Genomic DNA, 20,131 nt, shown 5'->3' with positions numbered 1-20,131 from the left:
GCTGCAATGGTCAGAATTGGGCCAATTCAAAGCCAGGATCCAGGAGCTTCTTTTGGGTCTCCCATGTGGGTGCAGGGGCCCAAGCACCTGGGCCATCTTTCACTGCTTTCCCAGGCCATTAGCACAGAGCTGGATCGGAAGAAGAGCAGCCTGTATACGAACTATAGCCCATATGGGATGCCGGTGCCACAGAGGCTTAGCCTACTATGCCATAGAGCCTGCCCCTTTGTTTTGTTTTTCCTTTTGTTGTTATTGTTTTAAGATTTATTTTATTTATTTGAAAGGCAGAGTTAGAGAGAGAGAGGGAGAGAGATCTTTCATCCTCTACTTTACTCCCTAAATGGCCACAATGGTCAGGGCTGGGCCAGGTCAAATCCAGGAGCCTGGAATGCCACTGGGGTCTCCAATGTGGGGAGCAGGGGCCCAGGTACATGGACCAAGTGCTGCTGCTCCCAGGTGCATTAGCAGGGAGCTGGATCAGAAGTGGAGCAGAGGGGACTTGAACTGGCGCTCATACGAGATGTCTGCATTGCAGGGGGCAGCTTGAGCTGCTGTGTCACAACACCAGCCCCTCGAACTTGTTTTATAGGACTTCTGTGAGGATGGATGACCTAATGCATGTCAAGCAATTAGCACATGCCGGGCAGACAGTAAGTACTCACTAAGTGTTGCTGCTTATGACCATTACTGTTAACATGCTCAGTCCCACCTCCTCTGAAGGCAACTTGTCTGTCTGTATTGTCTAAAAGGAAGGCTCCTGTTGTCAGACAACCCTCAAACAAAGTTCCAGAATCTTTTTTTCATTAAAAAAAAGATATATTTTTAGGGGCTAGTACTATGGCACAGCGAGTCAACTTGCCACTTACAATGCCAGCATCCTATATCCTAGTGATGGTTCAAGTCCTAGCTGCTCCACTTCTAGTCCAGCTTCCTGCTAGTGTGCCTGGGGAGGCAAGAGAAGACGACCCAGGTACTTAGGTCCCTGCCACCCATGTGGGAGACACAGATGGAGTTCTTGGTTCCTGGCTTTGGCTTGGCCTAGCTCTGATTGTTGCAGCCATTTTAAGAATGAATTCCTGGTGCTGGTGCTGTGGTGCAGTGAGTTAAAGCCACAGCCTGCAGCGCTGGCATCCCATATGGGCACCGGTTCAAGTGCTGGCTGCTCCACTTCTGATCCAGCTCTCTGCTATGGCCTGGGGAAGCAGTAGAAGATGGCTCAAGTGTTTGGGCCCCTGTACCTGCATGGGAGACCCGGAAGAAGTCCCTGACTCCTGGCTTCAGATCAGTTCAGCTCTGGCCGTTGTGGTCATTTGGGGAGTGAACCAGCAAATGGAAGACCTCTCTCTCTGGCTCTACCTCTCTCTATAACTTTCTTTCAAATAAATAAAATAAATCTTTAAAATAAAATACCTTTCTTTAAAAAAAAAGTGTATCAGCAATTGGAAGATGTCTATTTGTCACTTTGCCTTTAAAACAAGCAAATCAATCAAATCCTCTTTTAAAATAAAAAATATATAGATATATTAATTTGAGAAGCAGGGGTGGGGGGGCCTCTCCTCCACTATTTACTCCCCAAATGCCCACCATGGCCATGGCCAGGGTTGGGTTAGTCTGGGAGCCAAGAACTCAGTCCAGGTCTCCTATGAGAACTGCAGGAACCCAGTCCCCTGGGTTGTTACTGCTGTCTCTCATGGTCTGCATTAGCAGGAAGCCGGAACCAGGAGCCCAAGTCAGAAACTATACCCAGCGCTTTGGTGTGGTACGCAGGTGTCTCAGTTGCTAGGTCAAATGCCTGCCCTCACCTTGCCCTCCCCACCCCCACATCTTATTTTCCAGTGCTGGTGAGGAACTGTTGATATCAGCAACATAAGGGTAGGAGTAGGTGTTTGGCCTAGTGCTTAAGCAGCTGCCTGGGGCTCCTACATCCCATATCAGAGCGCCTGGGTTTGACTCTGCCCCTTGTGATCCACACTCTGGGAGGCAGCAGAGTTGAGTTGCATCCACCCGTATAGGATGCCTCAACTGAGTTCTAGGCTCCTGGCCTAGCCCAGCCCCAGCCCCAGCCCCAGCCCCAGCCAGGGCAGGCATTTGGGCAGTGCATTAGCTCTCTCTCTCTCTTGAAAAAAGGAAAAAAAAAAGTTATACTGCATAATGAAAATAGCAATAATAACATGAGGGTACTTCAAAAAGTTTGTGAAAAATGGTTAAGCTTGGGAGCAGGTGATTGGCACAGTGGCTAAGAAGCAGCTTAGGGTGCCCACACCCCTCACAGGTGTGCCTAGATTTGAGGCCTGGCTCCACTTCCCGTTCCAGCTTCCTGCTGATGTGCGTTTTGGGAGACAGCAGATGAAGGCTCAAGTACTCGGATCCCTGCTACCCACATGGGAGACCTGGATTAAGATCCTGGCTCCTGGCTTTAGCCTGGCCCAGCAGAGACTGTTGTGGCCATTTGCAGAATAAACCACAGGGTAGAAAATCTCTCTCTTTCTTCATCTTTCAGTCTGTCTTTTTTTCTCTGCCTTTCAAATAAAACAAAATTAAATACACTTTTAGGGGCCGGCCCTGTGGTGTAGCATGGGCACTGGTTCGAGTCCTGGCTGATCCACTTCCCATCTAGCACCCTGCTAATGCATCTAGAAAAAGCAGCAGAGAATGGCCCAAGTCCTTGGGCCCCTGCACCTACATGGGAGACCCAGAAAAACCTCCTGGCTCCTGGCTTTGGATCATCCCAGTTCCAGCCATTGAGGCCATTTGGGGAGTGAACCAGTCAACGGAAAATATCTCTCCGTAATTTGGTCCTTTAAATAAATAAATAATTTAAAAACACATATTTAAAGTAAAAATAGATGTTTATTGTGGTGCAAAAAATGTGAGGGGCAGGCATTGTGGCACAGCAGGTTAAGCTGTCACTTGGATGCCTGCATCCCCTATCAGAGTGTCTGGTTCCTCTGCTTCTTGTCTAACTTCCTGCTAATGCACCTGTGAAGCAGCATATGATGGCTCAACTACTTGGGGGTTCTGTGGGAGACCCAGATGAGCTCCTGGCTCTTGATTTTGTCATTGTCCAATCCTGGCTGTTGTGGGCATTGGGGAAGTGAACCAGCAGATGGAAAAATCTGTCTTCTCTCTCCCTGTGTGTGTGTGTCTCTCCCCCTCTGTCACTCTTTCAAATAAATACATAAATAAATCTTATTTTTTTACAGATTTATTTTATTTATTTGAAAGGCAGAGTTACACAGAGAAGGAGAGAGAGAGAGGCAATGCCTGGAGTAGGTGGTTCATGGGGGTACATCTGCTCATGGAGGTGGGAGATTGGGAGAAGCTTTGCAGACAAAAGGAAGGTGGGGTATGGAAGCCATGTAGGCCAGGGGACAGCCAGCGGCAGTGGGGAGGAAGGCCAGAGCACACGGGGCATGGGAGCCACCACAGGGAGTATCCTGGTGATTGCTGAATGAATGAGGGTGCTACAAGGAAGGGAAACTGAATTTGACAGTGGGGCTGTTCGCCAGGAGTCTCTGCTGGTCTGATAGTCCCTAAAAGAATACAAGCTTTGAGGCAGACCCTCCTGGGTTTATTCATTTATTCATTCTTTGACAAAGAGCTCCCACTTGTTAGTGCCCACAACTGCCTGGTGAAGCTGGGACTCCAGTCCAGGCCTTCTAATATAACACAGGACCTGAACATCCTAACCAGCATCTCAACCTGCTGTGCCAAATGCCCACCCCCTGCCTGGGTTTAAATCTTTTAATTTTATTTTTAAAAAAGATTTATGTATTGAGGGCCAGCACTGTGGCATAGCAGGTAAAGCCAGAGTCTACGGTGCCCAACATCCCATAATGGGTACCATTTCAAGACCCGGCTGCTCCACTTTCCATCCAGCTCCCTGCTAATGTGTCTGGGAAAGTAGCAGGATATGGCCCAAGTGCTTGGGCCCCTGCACCCACGTGGGAGACCTGGAAGAAGCTCCTGTCTCCTGGCTTCGGCCTGGCTCAGCACAGGCCATTGCAACCATTTGGAGGCTGAACCAGCAAGTGGAAGATCTTTCTCTCTCTCTCTCTCCTTCTCTCTCTCTCTCTGTCTGTAACCCTGCATTTCTGCCTTTCAAATAAATAAATAAACCTTAAAGAAAAAAGATTTACTTAGGGGCCAGCGTTGTAGTGTAATGGGTTAAATCGCCGCCCGCAGTACCAGCCTCCCATATCGGCACTGGCTCAAATCCTGGCTGCTCCACTTCCAATCCAGCTCCCGGCTAATGTGCCTGAGAAAGCATCAGAAAATGGCCCAAGTCCGTGGGTCCCTGCACCCATGTGGAAGATCCAGATGAAGCTGCTGGCTTCTGGCTTCATTGTGGCTATTTGAGAGTGAACCAGGATACTCCCTGTGGTGGCTCCCATGCTCCGTGTGCTCTGGCCTCCTTCCCCACTGCCGCTGGCTGTCCCCTGGCCTACATAGCTTCCACACCCCACCTTCCTTTTGTCTGCAAAGCTTCTCCCAATCTCCCACCTTCATGAGCAGATGTACCCCCATGAACCACCTACTCCGGGCATTGCCTCTTCTGGAAGCTTCCTTTGATGCCTCCCCGTCGCCTGATGCTCACTCTCAAATACACATCGTCCCCTGCCTTCTTGCTCCTTACATTCCTTACTGCGTTTTGATTTGCATGCTCATTTGTTTCAAGAGGCTTTTCTCCTCTAAGACAGATCCACGAGGCCTGAGTCTGCTCTGCTCATCGCTGTACCTGAGCCTTGGCAGGCTGCCCTACCTGCTGCAGGTGCTTCATGGTTTCTTACTGAATGGCTAAGTCCAGGAATGGATAAATCACTACCAGAACTTGACAAGCACAATTCATTAATACCACCATGAACCCGGTGTAGCCCCACAATCGCCATGTTGCCCCCATTTTAAAGAAGGGGTAGGTGAGGTTTGCAGCTAGAAACTGGTGGGGCTTGGATTCGAACTCAGGTCAGTCTGACCCCAAAGCTGCTGCCTTCTGCTCAGCCGCCTCCCAGCCCCCGGCAGCCGCAGCTAGGATTTAAATAGCCGTTCGTTGTCAGGCCACATATCCCAATCTGAGCCCAGAGGACACCAACGCAGACGGCACAGAGGCTCTGGCGACACCACCCATTTGGCTGTCTCTACCCTTCTAGCATCTTGGGCTGCTCCCCCTCCCACTCCCTTCTTGGCCTCCTTCCTTTCCAGGGAGGGAAAAGGACTTGGAATTGCAGCCAAGACAGCCCTTCTGGGAAAAACAGTCCTGCGGTGAACGGAGCCCTGTTCTGACAGCAGAGACCTGGGTGTAAGTGCCGGCGCGGAGGCTGCCCCGCCTAGGGCCCACAGTGGCGTGGCTGCCTCTCCTGGAGCGCTGTGTCCTGTCCTGGGCCACCATTCTTCACTCTTGATCCAGGAGATCCCAGAAGCAGCTTGGACACACCCCTAAAGTCACTTTTCCTCAGGAACCTTGGTGACTAACCCTAGCCTGGGGGTTGCCTGTGCCCCATGACTGGAGAGATGAGGGACTGGTCTGGCTCCCTTAAGATCTTTCCTGGAATGGCAAGGGGATGGGGCGGGGCCTGAGGGGCAGAAATACAGGAATGGAAGGGCAAAGACAGGAGGGCACTCACCTCAAAGTAAGTGTTCATGGTAAAATGAATTAAAAGGTAAGTTTATTTTGGTGCAGAAATCTTTGAAGTCCACATATAGTTTTTTCTTTTTTTGTTTGTTTATTTTAAGATTTAAGGTTTAAGGTTTATTTATTTAGGGGCTGGTGCTGTGGTACAGCAGGTTAAAGCCCTGGCCTTCAGAGACAGCATCTCACACGGTGCCCATTTGAGTCCCAGCTGCTCCACTTCCGATCCAGCTCCCTGCTAATGTGTCTGGGAAAGCAGCAAAGGACGGCCCAAGTCCTTGGGCCCTTGCACCCGTGTGGGAGACCCGGAAGAAGCTCCTGGCTCAGGCTCAGCTTTGGCTGTTGCGGCCATTTAGAGAGTGCAGGAGCAGATGGAAGACCTTGCTCTCTCTCTGTCTCTACTTCTTGCTGTAACTGCTTTTCAAATAAATAAAATAAAGTAAAAATAAATATTTTTTATAAAAAAAATATTTAGGGGGCCAGCACTGTGGCATAGCAGTTGCCTGCAGTGCCATCATCCCATATGGACGCTGGTTCGAGACCCTGCTGCTTCACTTCCGATCCAGCTCTCTGCTATGGCCTGGGAAGGCAGTGGAATGTGGCCCAAGTCCTTGGGCCCCTGCACCCACATGGAAAACCTGGATCGGCCCAGCTCTGGCCGTTGCGGCCATTTGGAGTGTGAACCAGCAGATGGAAGACCTCTCTCTGCCTCTGCCTTTGCCTCTCTGTAACTCTGCCTTTGCCTTTCAAATAAAAAGTTACAGAGAGGGAGAGACAGATCTTCCACCCCCTGGTTCTCTCCACAGACGGTTGCAACAGCCAGGAACGAGCCAGGCCGAAGCCAGGAGCCAGGAGCTTCTTCTAGGCCTCCCATGTGGGTGCAGGGGCCCAAGCGCTTGGACCAACTCCTGCTACTTTCCCAGGCACGTTAGCCGGGAGCTGGATCAAAGTGGAGCAGCCAGGATTGGAACTAGCGGCCACACTGGATGAAGGTTTGCAGGCAGCAGCTTAACCCACCAGGCCACAGCGCCGGCCCCAAGTGTTTTTCATAATACATATCTCCCACTCCCTTTTGAAGACCCTTCCTACAGGTTTGAACTCCACGGCTGTTTCAAACTCGGCGACCCTGGGTGAATCATGCAATACCCAGGAGACAATACCCGTTTTCTCTTCTGCAAGATGAGGACATGTGCCTTAGTAGGGCTGCTGTAGAGAACTAAGGGAGATCTTTGGGCTCACGACATTATCCAGCCGCAGCCTTTTGGGGATCAACATGACGCCCACAGGCTCACTCATGCGTGAATTCTCAACAACCAGCCCAGGATGTGAGGCAGACACAAGGCGCCTATTTTACAGAAGGACAAACTGAGACCCAGATGGGTTGCGAGCGTCTGAGCTGCTCGTTGCACTGGATTCCAGCTCCTCTGACCTCGGCCTTTGACAACCAGCTCCCAGCCCCGGCACTGGGACCTCGCCCCGGGTGGGGTACTTCAGCGCGCGGACTGGAACCTGTGACTCACTCTCCCCACCCTACTTCCCGCCCGGTTCGAGACTAAAGGGGCAAAACTATCTGCAACTTGAGGGGTGATCCCAGAAAGTTCACGGGCTTGGTCCCTTCCTTCCACCAACTATACAGGTTCTTGGAACCCTAGTGAGACGAATTCGTCTTTTAACTCACTTCAGACTTTCTTGGGTGGGATTTTTCTACTCCGAATTCAGGAGCTGATGTGCCTTAGTCTCCACCCCCACTTCACTTGGTCTGCGCCCCGCTGTTTACTCTGATTGCGGAAGTCGCTCGGGTGGAGCTCCCGGGACAGTACCCTTGGGTACGTCTTTTGCGTAGTTATTTAACTGGCATTCCATTCAGGCCAATGGAATGCCTGGAAGTGCCCCGTGGGTGGGGCAGGGAGCCAATCAGGGCGGTTGGCGGGGTGTGGCTGCGTCCCGGGGCGGGGAATCGCGTAATGGCGGACACGGGCCGGGCGAGCGCGGCTGGGGGCGTAGCGCGTTGAGGGGGGTCCGGCCGTGTGGCAGCCCGCGAGGCGGTCCGCGGGGCCACACCCCGTGCGGAGACGGGGCGGCCGGCCGGCCCTTCTTGTCGCTGAGGGCGACCGCGCGAGGCCAGGTGAGCAACAAGTCCCCCTCGGGCGGGCCCCGCGGTGAGGCGCGGGCCCCCGCCGGGCCGCCCCTCTCGCGCCGCGCCGGGTCCCGGGGGAGAGGGTGCCGCGCCTCCCGCTGCGGCGGAGGCCGGGCGAGCGGTCAGCGCGGGGTGGCGTCTTAGTCCATCCCAGCTCAGGGGGTGACCCGGAGTCCGCTCGGAGACTTGGACGGACCCACAAGTGTGAGAGGCCGCGCGAGTGCCCCGACGTGACTCGGCTGTGCCTCCAACTCTGTCGGCGTGATCTTGAGCGAGTCCCTGCCTTCTCGGGGCCTCGGTTTCCCCGTTTGCAAAATGAGAGTTTTGTCAGCGGACGCACGGGAGTTGGGTGGCAGCTCTTGGCCGAGGGCTTGGGCAGGTTCTTCCCCGGGCCCAGCCTCAGTTTCCTTGTCCGGCGCGCTGGCCTGCCAGGTGGAGGACCGGGCAGGGACAGAGTGTGTGTGGTTGACGGCGTGGAGGCGAGGCGGCCGGAGGGGCAGTTTTGTAGGGCTGTCCAAAGAATCAGGGAAGAGGAGGGCATCTTTGGAGCCTTTTGGGGGCTGGGATGGGAATGGAGCCCCCGAAAGCAGGAGGGTTTAGAGGAGGGACATTTATGGCTTCCTGCTCCGTGCCAGCCTCTGGTCCTTATTTTTTACAGCTACCTTTGAGAAGTTAACACATAGGAAACTGAGTTTCAGAGGAGTTAGGTTTCTTCTCCAGGGTCTCCCAGTAAGGAGCAGAACTCACCAGCAGTGTTAAGGGCAAGGACTAAGTCGCTGCTCACTTAAAAGGCAGCAGTAGGGAAGTCTGCTTTGTCACAGATGGGGGCCGGGGGCTGGCCCCAGACACGCGCGGGGTCGTGGTGTCTGCACACGTCCAGGTGGAAAGGACCGTCCCTGAGCTGTAAAAGCCACTCTGGAGCCAGGACGCCAGGGAGCTCCGTGGCATCCCTGGGCCGTGGCCTCCAGAGGAAAGTTCACCACGCGTTGGTGAAGAGGCTTGACCTGTGACTCAGGGTGCTGCCGGCCCAGTAGCTTTTTCCTCCTCCCGAGGAAGGCTGGGTTTTCCTGTGATGAGAGGAATTTCCCATTTCTTAGTTCACATTTCTTTGGATTCCTTGGGGTGAAATGTTCAGTAGCCTGCTTCTGATTAAACTTCACGTTCTTTTCTTCGTGTTCCTGTTACCTGAGTTCTAGATGAGTGAAGATTGTAGATTTGGGGTAGGAGGTCATTGGTTACTATAAATTGCAGCCTTTAATTTTCCCAAACCTCAGAGCTTTTGGTTCATCACAATGGCAGGACTGGCTGTGGGTATTGTTCTCATATGTCAATGGTGGAGAAGAAAATTGGAAGAGGAAGTTGCTGAGAAAGAGGGCGTTTCTTAGCAGTGGAGCCAATATGTATTTCTTTGTTTGAAATTCTAAAACCAGAAAAGCAACAACTAGAGGAGGAAGGAAGGAAAGAACTGTGAAACTCTTCTTCCTGTTCAGATATCTGTAAGAGCTGTCCCCGTCTCTATCTGTGTCCGAGGCTCTACTTTCACAGAAAAGCCAGTTGTAACTTGCTAGACATTCGGAAGTTGGCTTTTAGAATGAAATAACTTTAAATCCTAAACCCCTCAGATGAATTTTTGCAAGATTAGAACATTTTCATTGAGCAACGTATTTATCAATGGGTAATTCTTTTTCTCAACACGATTAGTAGGCCAATCTTTGGCTGTCGTTTAGCTGTGATTTACATCAGTGGATTTCAACACAAGAGGAATTGATTTAGGTATTACAGGATGCAAATGTCACCATCACTTGGAAAACATAATGAGGTTTTCAGTTTTTGACATTTGTTAAAATTTTTTTTAGTACTTTATTTTCCAGAATGTGTGTGTGTGTGTGTGAGAGAGAGAGAGAAAGAGAGAGAGAGAGAGAGAGAGAATTGCTGAGACTTTGAATTTGTTGTATATGAAGATCTACCGTCATTTTCAGTAGAAGCTATATTTTCTTTATATGAAGGCTTAGTCTTAAATAGTCTATCTTGCCCCCTCCCCCAAATTAGTTTTTGGGACCAGATGTGCCCCTGAGATTAAATACTTTTGGATGTTAGAAGAGAAATATAGTACATATAGTATGGGTTCTGTAACACCAGAGAGAGGTCTGGGCGGCACATTACTGTTTCTGTAGTAAATTGCTGAATGTTCACAGTAACTGGGCTAAATAAATATTATAAATAACTTCATGTCATGTTTTGCCACCAAATGAATGATGAAAGTTTGTCACAGTCTTTTGGATTTTGTAATTAAAATTAAGGGATCGTGGACCTCTGTAGGTAAAACTTTTTTTTTTTTTAATTATTTATTTGAAAGGCAGAGACAGAGAGGTCTTCCATCCACTGGTTCACTCTCCAAATTGCTGCAACAGCCAGAGCTGGGCTGATCCAAAGCCAGAAGCTAGGAGCTTCTTCTGGGTTTCCCACGTGGGCACAGGGGCTCAAGGACTTGGGCCATGTTCTACTGCTTTTCCAGGTCATAGCAGAGAGCTGGATCGGAAGTGAAACAGCGGGGACTGGAACTGGCGCCCTTATAGGATGCTGACACTGCAGGCGGTGGCTTTACCTCCCACACCATAGCGCCAGCCTTGTCTATAGGTAAAGCTTAAATGATGATAAGAACAATTACAAGGAAAAATAGTATTTATTTATTTTTTAAAAGATTTTTTTTCCTCTTTTTTTTTTTTTTTTTTTTTTTTGACAGGCAGAGTGGACAGTGAGAGAGAGAGACAGAGAGAAAGGTCTTCCTTTTGCCGTTGGTTCACCCTCCAATGGCCGCCGTGGTAGGCGCGCTGCGGCCAGCGCACCGCGCCAATCCGATGGCAGGAGCCAGGTGCTTCTCCTGGTCTCCCATGGGGTGCAGGGCCCAAGGACCTGGGCCATCCTCCACTGCACTCCCTGGCCACAGCAGAGAGCTGGCCTGGAAGAGGGGCAACCGGGACAGGATTGGTGCCCTGACCGGGACTAGAACCTAGTGTGCCGGCGCCGCAAGGCGGAGGATTAGCCTGTTGAGCCGCGGCGCCGGCGGAAAGATTTATTTTTTTGACAGGCAGAGTTAGACAGTGAGAGACAGAGAGAAAGGTCTTCCTTCCGTTGGTTCACCCCTCAAACGGCCGCTACGGCCGGTGCTGCGTCGATCTGAAGCCAGGAGCCAGGTGCCTCCTCTTGGTCTCCCATGCGGGTGCAGGGCCCAAGCACTTGGGCCATCCTCCACTGCCTTCCCGGGCCAAACAGAGAGCTGGACTGGAAGAGGAGCAACCGGGACAGAATCCGGCGCCCCAACCGGGACTAGAACCCGGGGTGCCGGCGGCCCTGCAGGCGGAGGATTAGCCTAGTGAGCCGTGGCGCTGGCCAAAAGATTTTTATTTATTTACTTGAAAGATAAGAGCTATAGACAGTGAGAGGGAGAGACAGAGAAAAAGGTCTTCCATCCCCTGGTTTACTCCCCAAATGCCCACAATGGCCAGAGCTAAGCCTATCTGAAACCAGGAGCTGGGAGCTTCTTCTGGGTCTCCCACACAGGTGCAGGGGCCCAAGGACCTGGGCCATCTTCTACTGCTTTCCCAGGCCATAGCAGAGAGCTGGATTGAAAGTGGAACAGCTGGAACTCGAACTCGGCATCCATATGGCATGCTGGCACCACAGGCGGAGGGAGGATTAGCATACTGAGCCACAGCACCAGCCCCAGAAAAATAGTATTTAAAAGTCATGGGTGGGGCTAGCACTGTGGCACAGTGGGTTAACGCCCTAGCCTGAAGTGCTGCCATGGGCGCCGGTTCTAGGTTTTAGTCCCGGCTGCTCCTTTTCCCATCTAGCCCTCTGCTATGGCCTGAGAAAGCAGTAGAAGATGGCCCAAGTGCTTGGGCCCCTGCACCCATGTGGGAGACCCGGAAGAAGATCCTGGCTTCGGATCGGTGCAGCTCCAGCCGTTGCAGCCATCTGGGGAGTGAGCCAGCGGTGGAATACCTCTCTCTCTGTCTCTACCTCTCTCTGTAACTCTGTCTTTTTTTTAAAATTTTTTTAAATTTTTGACAGGCAGAGTGGACAGTGAGAGAGAGAGAGACAGAGAGAAAGGTCTTCCTTTTGCCGTTGGTTCACCCTCCAATGGCCGCCGTGGCTGGCGCGCTGTGGCTGGCACACCGCGCCGATCCGATGGCAGGAGCCAGGTGCTTATCCTGGTCTCCCATGGGGTGCAGGGCCCAAGGACTTGGGCCATCCTCCACTGCACTCCCTGGCCACAGCAGAGAGCTGGCCTGGAAGAGGGGCAACCGGGACAGGATCGGTGCCCCGACCAGGACTAGAACCCGGTGTGCCAGCGCTGCAAGGCGGAGGATTAGCCTAGTGAGCCGCGGCGCCGGCCGTAACTCTGTCTTTCAAATAAATAAAATAAATCTTTAAAAAAAAAGTCATGGGTACTAAAAACAGTACTACATAACAGACATCTTTTTTCATTTCTTCCATTTATTTATTTTAAAGATTATTTATTTGAAAGTCAGAGTTAGAAGAGAGGCAGAGAGAGAGAGAGGTCTTCCATCCACTGGTTCACTGGCCGCAACGGCTGGAGCTGAGCCAATTTGAAGCCAGGAGCCAGGAGCTTCTGGGTCTCTCACAGGGGTGCAGGGGCCTAAGCACTTGGGCCATCTTTTACTGCTTTCTCAAGCCACAGCAGAGAGCTGGATCAGAAGTAGAGCAGCTGGGACTTGAACCGGCGCCCATATGGGATGCCGGCACAGTGGCTGCACCCACTACGCCACAGTGCTGACCCTGATTTCTGCCATTTAAAAATCTCGTTCTAATTAAAACGTGCCTGATATGCATTTTTCCTTAAATACCAAAATTTATCTTTTAATATCCTTACTAGTCTTTGAGGTGTTAGAATGGCACCTTCTGCCTCTTTTTAAATAGTAACTTATAGGGTTATTTCTCATCATTTTTTGTATAGCAATTAAGAGAATTGTACCTTTTTTTATATAATTCAGAGAAAGACTAATAAAGTGAGGGTTACAGGCTGGTTCTGTGGTGTAGTGGGTAAAGCCGCTGCCTGCAGTGCCAGCATCCCATATGGGTACTGGTTTGAGTCCTGGCTGCTCCACTTCTGATCCAGCTCTCTGCTATGGCCTGGGTAAGCAGTGGAAGATGGCCCAAGTCCTTAGGCCCCTGCAACCACGTTGGAGACCCAGAAGAAGCTCCTGGCTCCTGGCTTTGGATTGGCACAGCTTCGGCTGTTGCAGCCAATTGGGGAGTGAACCAGCAGATGGAAGACTCTCTCTCTCTCTCTGCCTCACCTTCTTTCTTTGTGTGTAACTCTCACTTTCAAATAAATAAATAAATCTATAAAAAAATAAAGTGATGTTTATAGATTCAAGTTTAAAGCTGATTTTTCCCTTCAGGGTGGTCTTAAGTATGTTATAATGACCGCTGGATGGGATTTGGGTCAGAGTTTTTTTTTTTTTAATTCACAAAGCTTCCATAAATTGTACCTCTTCATAGAGTTTACTAAAATGTTTAGATTATTTTAATTTAATTTTTAAAAAATTACTTATTGGGGCTGTCGCTTTGGTACAGCGGGTTAACGCCCTGGCCTGAAGCGCCGGCATCTCATTGGGTGCTGGTTTGAGACCCAGCTGCTCCACTTCTCATCCAGCTCTCTGCTATGGCCTGGGAAAGCAGTAGAAGATGGCCCAAGTCCTTGAGCCCCTGTACCCGCATGGGAGACCCAGAAGAAGTTCCTGGCTCCTGGCTTTGGATCGGTGCAGCTCTGGCTGTTGCAGCCATCTGGGGAGTGAACCAGCAGATGGAAGACCTCTCTGTCTGTCTCTACCTCTCTCTGTAACTGTCTTTCAAATAAATAAAATAAATCTTAAAAAATTTATTTATTTATTTGAAAGGCAGAGCATTAGAGAGAGAAGGGAAAGAGAGTAAAAGATCAACATCTCCCACATGTTGGTTCATTCTCCAACTGGCTGCAACAACCAGAGCTGGGCCAGGACAAAGCGAGGAGCCAGGAGCTCCATCCAGGTCTGCCACATGAGTGGCAGGAGCCCAAGTATTTGGGCCATCTTCTGCTGCCTTCCTGGGTGCATTAGTAGGGAGCTAGATTGGAAGTGGAGTAGCAGAGACCTGAATCAGCGCCCAGATGGGATGCCAGCGTGGTGGGTGGAGGCTTAACCTACTACACCACAGCACTGGCCTCTGAGTGGTTTCTTCAAATGGCCAAGGGTCTCTAGGAGCATTTTTTTTTTTTTTAAAGCTACTCTGAGCTTTCCTTGGACACCTCCTATAGAAAGTGGACTGGTATTATTGGAAGATGAAGAATTATTTCTTCTCATTGAAAGAAGCCCCACAGTAGCATGGGTTTGAGGAATTCTGCCTTCAAGGAGCCACATACGCACCTGGTGTGGGCCTCAGTTCATTCTGTAGTTCTCAGAATGGCACCTTCACTGTAGTAGATAGAAGGGGCGTGGAAAATGTATCAGGAGTTAGAGGTGGAGTTGGTGTATGATGGTACTAAGGAATAGAAACATTTCTTATCCAGACTACCCAGTTTGTTCTGCTGTGTGAGCACTAACAATATAATGCAAAGGGGTTATGATAAGACTAACATCCTATTCCAGGTTTCCGTGTTGTGACTGGGTAAGTTCTTGGAGGCAAGTACTGTATTCTACATTTCTTTTGCATTCTTTTTTTTTTTTTTTAACCAACATGCCTAACAGGCTCTTTTTTTTTTTTTTTTTTTTAAAGATTTATTTATTTATTTGAAAGACAGAGTTATAGAGAGGTCTTCTATCTGCAGGTCCACTCCCCAAATGAACTCAAAAGCCTGCTGGAGCTAGGCTGATTCGAAGCCAGGAGCTTCCTCTGGGTGTCCTACATGGGAGCAGGGCCCAAGAACTTGAATCTCCTTCCACTGCTTTCCCAGACCATAGCAGAGAGCTGGATTGGAAGTGGAGCAGCCAGGTTGGGAATCGGTGCCCATACAAGATGCCGGCACTACAGGTGGCAGCTTTACCCACTATACCACAGCACAGGCCTGCTTCTTTTGCATTCTGTAATACTTAAAGGCCATGGCCTCAGTCTTGTCTTGTATCAGAATTTCCCATAAAAATATGCATATCTGGTCTGGGAGTTCTGATGTTAATATGCAGCCAGTGTTAAGAACCATTGATATAATATGGGGCTGGTGCCGTGGCTCACTTTGTTGATCCTCCACCTGCAGCACCAGCATCCCATGTGGGTGCCATGTTCTGGTCCCAGTTGCTCCTCTTCTAGTCCAGCTCTCTGCTGTGGCCCAGGAAGGCAGTGGAGGATGGCCCAAGTAGTTGGGCCCTGCACCCGCATGGGAGACCAGGAGGAGGCACTTGGCTCCTGGTTTCGGATCGGCGCAGCGCCAGCCGTAGCGGCCATTTGAGGGGTGAACCAACGGAATAAAGATCTTTCTGTCTCTCTCTCACTGTCTAACTCTATCTGTCAAAAACAAACAAACAAACCATTGATATAATATATTAAGTGTTCCATAAATGTGTTTTGATGAATTTTCTATTTTTCTTGGCATGAGTTGAATATGGTAGAAGAGGACCCAGATATTTTCATAAGCTAAAAATACTTTTCCAAGATACCAACACATCTAGGAAAGGCATTGTGGTATAGTGGGTTAAGCCACTACTTGGGATGGCTGCATTCTGTATTGAAGTGCCTGATTGGAGTTCTGGCTACTGTGCTTCTGATCCAGCTTCCTGTTAATGTGCCTGGGAGGCAGCAAATGATGGCTCAGGTATTTGAGACCCTGTCATTCTTACAGAGACCTGGATGGAGTTCCTGGCTTCTGGCTTCTGGCTCTGGCCTGGCCCCGCCCTAGCTGTTGCAGGTATTTGGGCAATGAACCAGCAGATGGAAGATCTCTGTCTCTTCCTCTGTCACTCTACCTTTCAAATGCATGAATCAATTTTTAAAAGTAGTTTTATTTATTTATTTGAGAGAGTTACAGATAGAAAGGTCTTCTGTCCTCTGGTTCACTCCCCAAATGGCTGCAACAGCTGGAGCTAGGTTGATCTGAAGCCAGGATCCAAGAACTTCTTCTGGGTCACCCATGCAAGTGAAGGGACCCAAGCACTTGGGCCATCTGCTGCTGCTTTCCCAGGCCATTAGCAGGGAGCTGGGTAGGAAGAAGAGCAACTGGGACACAAACTGGAGCCCATATGGGATGCCGGTGCTGCAAGCAGAAGCATAGTCTACTACACGACAGCACCTGCACCTTATTTACTTTTTTTTTTTTTAAAGATTTGTTTATTTGAAAGGCAGAATGACAGAGAAAGAGAGAGATCTTCAATCCACTGGTTCATTTCCAAGATGGTGGGTTCAGCTGAAACCAGGATCCTGGAATTCCATCCAGGTCTCCCACCTGTGGGTGGTAGTGGTCCAAACACTTGAGCCATCTTCTGCTTTCCCAGTTGTGTTAGCAGGGAACTAGATTGGAAATGGAGCAGCCAGAACTTGAACCATCAGTTATATGGGATAATACGGGATACTTGCATTGCAGGCAACAGCTTAACTTGTTGCTGTACAACAGTGGCTTCCAAATAAATTAATAAATAAACAAATAAATAAATCTTTAAAAAAATAGCAACACATCTAACAGTTGGCAGATCTATCTACTTTTTTAAAAGATTATTTATTTGAAAGTCAAAGTTACACAGAGAAAGAAGGAGAAGCAGAGAGAGAGTCTTCCATCTGCTGGTTTACTCCCCAGTTGGCCGCAATGGTCGGAGCTGCGCTTATCCGAAGGACTGAGCCAGGAGCTTCCTCCAGGTCTCCCACATGAGTACAGAGGCCCAAGGACGTGGGCCATCTTCTATTGCTTTCCCAGGCCATAACAGAGAGCTGGATCGAAGTGGAGAAGCCAGTACACGAACCGGTGCTCATATGGGAGGCCAGCACTGGTGGCGGTAGCTTTACCTGCTACGAGCCGGGCCCACAGCTGTACTCTTAGTTCATTGTTGGCAGCTCTGTCAGCATCAGCACCTTCACTTTCTTACCTAGGCAGAATTAGATGCACAAAGTATTAAACTAGAAGTTTTGTTTACTACTTAAGTGGTGATCTTACTAAGATTGATTAGGGTGGCAATTGCTAACTTAGGAATAGATAGAAATGCAGAATTCTTGGGATTTGTATGAGGATGGTAGGCCAGAGAAAGAAGGGAAAGTTGTAATCTGAAGGGTTTACAACACATAGTGTAGTACATGGCACATAATTGATGTGCCATAGCTTATTATTTATTTTTTAAAAATATTTATTTATTTATTTGAAAGGCAGAATTAGAGAGAAATCTGTCTGCTGGTTCACTTGCCAAATGGCTGCAATGGCTGGAGCTGGGCTGATCTGAAGCCAGGAGCCAGGAGCTGCTTCTGGGTCTCCCATGTGAATGCAGGGGCCCAAGTACTTGGGCCATCTTCTGCTGCTTTCCCAGGCACATTTGCAGGGAGCTAGATCGGAAGAGGAGCAGCCAGGACTTGAATGGGCACCCAAAGGGGATGCTAGCACTGCAGGCAGTGGCTTTACCCACTATACCACAGCACTGGTCCTTTATTATTATTGTTTTAAATATTATTTATTTGAAAGAGTGACGGAGAGTGTGTGTGTTAAGTGAGTCAAAGGGACTCAAGTACTTGCACCATCACCTACTGCCTCCCGGGGTATGCATTAGCAAGAAGCCAGAACAGAGAGCAGAGCTGGGACCCAGACCCAGGCACTCAGATAGAGGATGTGAGTGTCCCAAGCAGAGGCTTAACTGTTGCACCTCAGTGCCTGCTCTAAGACTAGGAATATTTAAACAGCAATTCTGGTTTCTACCTCCAGATGCCAGTGGCCTCCTCCTCCCACCTCAGTTGTGGTAACCAAAAATGGCTCTAGACATTGTCACATGTACCCTTGGGGGCACTGTATTAACAGGAGTAGGGGAAGTGGAGTAGGAGAAGGAAGTGAGTATAGATGTTCTCAGGTACTGTTCTGCTTTTATTCCTTGTTTCTGGTTATACAGTTTCTTGTCTCTTGCTTTGGATAAGAAAAGAGAATGAGGGAAATTGGGAGCTGACAACTTAAAAATAGCCCTATTATTTTTATTCTGTTCAAATTTTATTTTATTCATTTAAAATATATTAGAGCAGTACAGATAGTTGAATTATTTATACAGATCTATGTAAATTCAGTTTCTATCACTGATTTAGATTGAGTAAAGAACTACTAGAATATTACTAACTAGCATGAAAGTCTGTTTCTCAGAAAACTTTATAGTTGAAAAGTTTAATACCTAAAGAATAACCAGCTTTGCTTTTTTTTCCAACCCCTAATTATTCTCATTTTATTTTAAAGACAGAGACAGACAGACAGATAGAGGTCTTTTATCCACTGGTTTTCTCCCCAAATGCCTGCAACAGCTGGGGCTGGGTTGATCTGAAGCCAGGAGCCAGGAACTCAATCCAGGTCCCCTATGTGGGTGGTAGGGACCCAGGTACTTGAGCTCTCACCTGCTTCCTTCTCAAGGTGTACATTAATAGGAAGCTGGGATTGGAAGCAGAGCGGGGCAGGACCCAAACCAGACCTTCTGATACAGGATATGGGCATCCTGAGCGACTTTAAAGCTGCGTGCCGATTGCCTGCCCTGCTTCTTGAGCTTCGTGGCTGAGATTTAACTTTGTTTTTTAAAGATTCCAATTAATTTATTTTATTTTTATTTTATTTTTTTAAAGATTTATTTATTTGAAAGTCAGAGAGTTACACAGAGAGAGGAGAGGCAGAGAGAGAGAGAGAGAGAGAGAGAGAGAGGTCGGTCTTCCGTCCACTGGTTCACTCCCCAATTGGCCACAATGGCTGGAGCTGTGCTAATCTGAAGCTAGGAGCTAAGAGCTTCCTCCGGGTCTCCCACGCGGGTGCAGGAGCCCAAGGACTTAGCAGAGAGCTGGATTGGAACTAGAGCAGCTGGGTCTCTAACCGGTGCCCATATGGGATGCCGGCACTTCAGGCCAGGGTGTTAACCCACTGCGCCACAGCACCGGCCCCTTATTTTTTATTTTTTATTTATTTATTTATTTATTTATTTATTTATTTTTGGACAGGCAGAGTGGATGGTGAGAGAGAGAGAGACAGAGAGAAAGGTCTTCCTTTTTGCCGTTGGTTCACCTTCCAATGGCCGCTGCGGCCGGCACATCGTGCTGATCCGAAGCCAGGAGCCAGGTGCTTCTCCTGGTCTCCCATGCGGGTGCAGGGCCCAAGGACTTGGGCCATCCTCCACTGCCTTCCCAGGCCATAGCAGAGAGCTGGCCTGGAAGAGGGGCAACCGGGATAGAATCCGGCGCCCCGACTGGGACTAGAACCCGGTGTGCCGGTGCCGCAAGGCGGAGGATTAGCCTGTTAAGCCACGGCGCCGGCCATATTTTTTATTTTTTAAAAATTTTATTTACTATTTGAAAGAGTTACAGAGAGGCAGAAATAGAGAGAGAGGTCTTCCATCTGTTGATTCAAACCCCCCCCCCCCCCCAAATGGCTGCAACAGCTGGAGCTGTGCTGATTCAAAGCCGGGAGCCAAGAGCTTCTTCCTGGTCTCCCACATGGGTACAGGGGCCCAAGTACTTGGGCCAATATTTATTTGAAAGGCAGGGTTACAGAGAGAGATGGAGACACAGAGAAAGATATATATATATATATATATATATATATATATATATGTATATATATATTCCATCCACTGGTTCACTCCCCAAATGGCCTTAAAGGCCAGGCCAAAGCCAGGAGCTAGGAGCTTCTGGGTCTCCCACATCGGTGCAGGCACCCAAGGACTTGGGCCATCTTTTGCTGGTTTCCCAGGAGCATTAGCCGGGAGCTGGATTGGAAGTGGAGTAGCTGGGACTCAAACCGGTGCCCATATGTGATGCTGGCGTCGCAGGTGGCAGCATTGCCCACTATGCCACAGCACCGGCCCCAAGATTTATCTTTTGATGATTCTGCATAGATACTTTATAATTCTAAAAAAAAATTTTTAGCTAGAGGGCATGCTTTTCTAAGTTCTGTATTTTTTGTGCTAGGGAGATTGGTCAAGGCAGTGGTCCTTGGTTTCTTTGGGCATTCATAAATTAATGACAAAGTAGTAGTAACATTTGGGGACGTCATTCTCTTTTGGCCAGCCCTCTAGAATATAATATAATCATTCATGTCTTAATCACCATTAAGGTGAAGCTGAATGAATGTTTTTTTCTATTCTATTTGAAGTTATGAATGGTATTCTAGAGAATTCAAATGTATAGTTATGAATAGTATCTCAGAATAGTTACCATTTATG

The 20,131-nt window shown here is 49.1% G+C and overlaps 1 protein-coding gene across 1 annotated transcript in view; it reads left to right on the top strand.

The window, feature by feature from the left end:
* Window positions 1-7,645: 7,645 nt before the first annotated feature.
* The window catches only part of WASF2 (WASP family member 2), a 96,539-nt gene continuing 84,053 nt past the window's right edge, over window positions 7,646-20,131 (top strand). The window contains exon 1 of the mRNA XM_062190731.1: window positions 7,646-7,751. The gene's annotated coding sequence lies outside the window, so the exon portion shown is untranslated. The remainder of the gene's footprint in view (window positions 7,752-20,131) is intronic.

Source organism: Lepus europaeus, chromosome 5, assembly GCF_033115175.1.
Source record: "Lepus europaeus isolate LE1 chromosome 5, mLepTim1.pri, whole genome shotgun sequence".
Lineage (NCBI taxonomy): Eukaryota > Metazoa > Chordata > Mammalia > Lagomorpha > Leporidae > Lepus > Lepus europaeus.
Note: the sequence above shows the minus strand (reverse complement) of the source record. Positions and strands in the feature narration are given on the sequence as shown.